The sequence below is a fragment of the Cynara cardunculus genome (genome assembly GCF_001531365.2).
Source record: "Cynara cardunculus var. scolymus isolate 2C chromosome LG 2, CcrdV1, whole genome shotgun sequence".
In the NCBI taxonomy this organism is placed as follows: Eukaryota; Viridiplantae; Streptophyta; class Magnoliopsida; order Asterales; family Asteraceae; genus Cynara; species Cynara cardunculus.
The window spans coordinates 49503512-49507947 of NC_037529.1; the positions used below are offsets into that span (position 1 = coordinate 49503512).

A 4436-nucleotide genomic window follows, 5' to 3' on the forward strand; every position below is an offset into this window, starting at 1 on the left:
TCTTCATAAAGAAGCAGTGCATTGTGATATCAATCCCCTTAACTCATAATATGTGTTCAATGGCATGACCCATGATGCCTCATGATTCAGCATTCACACTTCTATACACAGCTGAAACAGTTGCTAAAACTAAGCCCTGTTCAAACATCAAATTAAATTAGCATAAAGATCAAAAGTTCAAAAAACTTCAGATATCCACTTGCAGAATAGCTCTCATTGTCTTTGTAGAACACGACTCGAGAGTGTGCTATCAATCTGGCGTCTTGTAAGGGTGCACCTTAACATCAATGAACATCCAAAGCAGCGATTTTTGGGATGCTATTGGTTATGATAATTGAGTAGTAAATCAAACCGAGTACATTGATAGAACGCCCTTCACATTATCCATCTAAAAGCTAAACTATAATGGCCAGTTTCTGAGCTAATTCCAGCTTATAAGGCATGATCTTCACATTTTATAGGGCACAGGGCCTATCAGTGGGATCGTCAATGGTGGAGGAGGACAAGCTTGATCTTGCTACTACACTCCTTGCCAAGGCCAAAGAGAAAGGAGTATCTCTCTTGTTACCAACCGATGTGGTGATTGCTGACAAGTTTGCACCTGATGCAAACAGCAAGGTTGCTTATTCTTCTTTAGTCATGCTAGCTTTCTGACTTGTGAAACATGGAAAAAATTCATTATACATTGCATGAATGCATATTTTCTGTCTATGTTAGAACTAATATCTGGTTAGAAATTATATGAAGAACTAATTTTTTTTCTTTTGACTTTGCAGATTGTCCCGGCATCTGCTATCCTTGATGGTTGGATGTGATTAGATATTGGACCAGATTCTATCAAGACATTCAATGATGCCCTGGAGACCACCAAAACTGTGATTTGGAATGGACCTATGGGAGTGTTTGAGTTTGACAAATTTGCGGATGGAACAGAGGTGCGTTCTCTGTAAAGATCCATTAGACTTTCTTTTTCATCTGAACTGCATTTTTGTTTTAGCACCAAAATAACTACTTTCCCGTCAAAATAATTGTTGAATTACTTGTAATTTTTAGAGAATTCGATCTCAGAATATATAGAAGATACGAAACCAAACAGAGTTGTGTGTGATATACAAGGCGGTAGAAGGGGCGAAATATTACCCAAAGCCCGATTTCTAAGAAAAGCTGGCATGTAATGATTTATGTGAATGTAATTGCAGGCAGTTGCAAAGAAGCTAGCTGAACTTGGTGGAAAGGGGGTGACAATAATCATTGGAGGTGGAGATTCAGTTGCAGCAGTAGAGAAAATTGGAGTAGCTGAAGCAATGAGCCACATCTCAACAGGTGGGGGTGCAAGTTTGGAGTTGTTGGAAGGCAAAACACTCCCTGGTGTTGATGCTCTTGATGAAGCAGTCGATGTTCCTGTGTAAGACACATATGTACTTAAAAAATTCTGATTTGATTTTTGTTTTTCTATATATCTGGTGTCTGGCTTACCATGCTGATGGTTATGTAAACATGAACATGAGTTTGTTGTAGATGCTCCATCAAAAATTTGAGGTCCAATTGGCCTTAGAAGATCTTATTTAACACATTGGTTTTCCATTATATATTCCAGGTTGCATTAGTTTCCTGATTTTGTAATAGTAGATGAAGTTAATATGATGGTTGATGTTTTTGTGTTTGGATAATTACAAAAAGAAGCAAGCGAGGAGTGGGTTTGATGATATAATGGTTTTAGTTAGAAGTGGTAAAATTAGGAAATGGAAGAGAGATATCAGGAGTTGGAAATTAGGTAGGTGCAGGATGGATTGAAAGAAACATATATGGAGAATTTTAGTGAAGTAATGGTGTGTGGTTTTGTGAGGTTGATAAATTAGCATGCCAATTAAGGGCAAGTGATGAGGTTGATGCTTTGCCACTTGTTTAATCAAAAGTCAAGCTACCTTCCAAAAGGCATGTAACATGGCATCAACAATTGTCATGCATTATATTTGATGTTGCATGAGGTTAAGTATTTTATTAATCAATTAGATTTGATAGAAAGATAAATAGTACTTGTAATTAGTTATAAGATATATTTGTAGTTTTAAATAAAATTAAAAAGTTCACATCTATTCGTATGTAATCTATTCGGGGTACATCTCAACGGACTTAAAGTAATGAGTGACAATTTGCAAGTAGCAATTATGTGTGTTACAAGGATGAGGTTGTTGGTTGTTTTGCAAATAAACAGATGATAGAATCAAACTCCAACTCCATCTTATGTAATATATATATATATATATATATATATTTTTTTTAATTTGAAAATGTGATATTGGTTGCTAAAGAGCTGAATGAAGTGTAGATGCAATTAAGTCATCCATGGTTAGTAGTAAGTGGTGGCTGAAAGTTGATGAAAATTATTAGTATAATTAAAGTAATCAAATATATAATTAGTCATCCATGGTTAGTCTCTGTTTAAAAAATAACCACAGTAAAAATGGATTCACAATTACTTTTTCTCTTATAATTATGGCTCCTCATTTGCCATGGAAATACAATCACTAAAACCCACACATCAAACTTCTGTGGACTCCTCTATACTTCCTTATAACTCTTTCCATCTCCTTCTCATGTCTTCACAAGATCAGGAAAGAAAAAGCATATTCATAATAAAGTAGGAATAACAAAAGCAAGGCATGAGTTGTTCCTCATACCGAGATAATACAAATAATAACGGCGTGTGTACATACAAGCATAAAAAAAGAGCAATAGAAATAAGAACACAATTACATCAATTCACACTCCATAATCCTTGCATATAAGAGGTAGGATAAAGAACTATTAAATACATAAAACACACATTGGAGAGCATTTTTTTTCTTTATGCAGAAAGATAAGCAAACCCAAAGGTTAAAAAAGGCTTTCAATGTGTTGGTTCCCCTAACCTAGAATGTGGGTATCACCATTCACCAATCACCAATCACCAATATATATACATCTTAATTAAATTAAATTAACATCTTAATTGAAAAGGCATATTTAGAGTTGGTTACCAATGATCTGGTGATGAGGATGGTCTTTTGTCCACTTAGTGCAAGATTGAGGTTCTGGAGCAACAAAATGCAGTTCTTCATCGGTTGATGGAACTGCTTACTCCCCTTCAAAGAGATCATCTTCAGAGTGTTGCTCTGGTTCTGAAGACATAACAGAAGTAGAGGGTGAAGTAACATGAGTTTCAAAAAGAGTTGTACCTTCAGTATTAGAGACTTCATGTGCTTCATCGGCTCTGGAAGAAGGTTCTTCATTGGGTGCTTGCTAGAGACTACTTCTTCTTCAAAGATGTCTTCAAATAAGTGAGTCAACTCTGATTGATTGGGTTTGCATAATGATGAATCAGAGGCTCCTTTTGATAGCCCAAGTTCTGAACTGCTGTGTCCAGAAGTCATTGGTAAATAATCATCAAAGGACACATTGGTGCTTTCCATGACTATCTTTGTCCTTTTGATGAACACTCTGTAGGCCTTGGCAGTTTGAGAGTAACCCAGAAATATGCCTTCATCAGCCTTCTTGTCGAACTTGCCAAGATATTCCCTATCATTGAGTAGAAAACATTTGCATCCAAAGACATGGAAATATTTGACATTGGGACGTCGTTGGTTGATGAGTTCATATGATGTTTTCTGGTGCCTCTTCTTGATGATGGAACGGTTTTGGGTGAAGCATGCAGTGGAAATTGCTTCGGTCCATAAGGAGATTGGTAGCTCAGATGAAGCAAGCATGGTCCTTGCTGCTTCCACTAGGGTTCTGTTCCTTCGCTCAACTACTACATTTTGTTGTGGAATTCTGGCTGCTGAAAAGTTCTGGGAGATGCCTTCACTGATAAGATATTCATCAATTTTGACATTTCTGAATTATGTTCCATTGTCACTTCTAACCTTGATAATTTTGCGTTGTAGAAGCATTGGGAGCCTTTTCATCACCCCGATGAGAAGGTCAGGAACGTTTGATTTCTTCTTGACAAATTCAACACATGTGTATCTTGAGTATTCATCAACAAGTACAAGGATGTACTTATTTCTAGAGAGGCTTTGAGTGGAGATTGGTTCACAGAGGTCGATGAAGATCATATCCAAGGGCTTGGAGCAGGAGGTTTCTTACTTGGTTCTGTGAGAAGCCCGTTTCAACTTCCCCATCTCACAGGCTGAACAGAGGTGGTCTTTTTCGAAGTTGAGATCAGGAATCCCCTTGACCAACTTCTGTTTGGCTAACTTCTTTAGAACATCGAAGTTTAGATGTGAGAACCTTTGATGCCAGAGCCAATTTTCATCACTCCTATGGGAGACAAGGCAGAGAGTGTCTTGACCTACAGAAGATTGAAAATCCAGAAGATAGAGATTTCCTTTTCTCTTCGCCTTGATGATGGTTTGGCCGAGCTTTGTTTCGATGTTGCAGAAACCTTTGCAAAATCT

General features: G+C 37.1%; 1 pseudogene; it reads left to right on the plus strand.

The window, feature by feature from the left end:
* Positions 1-441: 441 nt before the first annotated feature.
* LOC112504340 lies at positions 442-1409 on the plus strand (annotated as a pseudogene).
* Positions 1410-4436: the final 3027 nt, after the last annotated feature.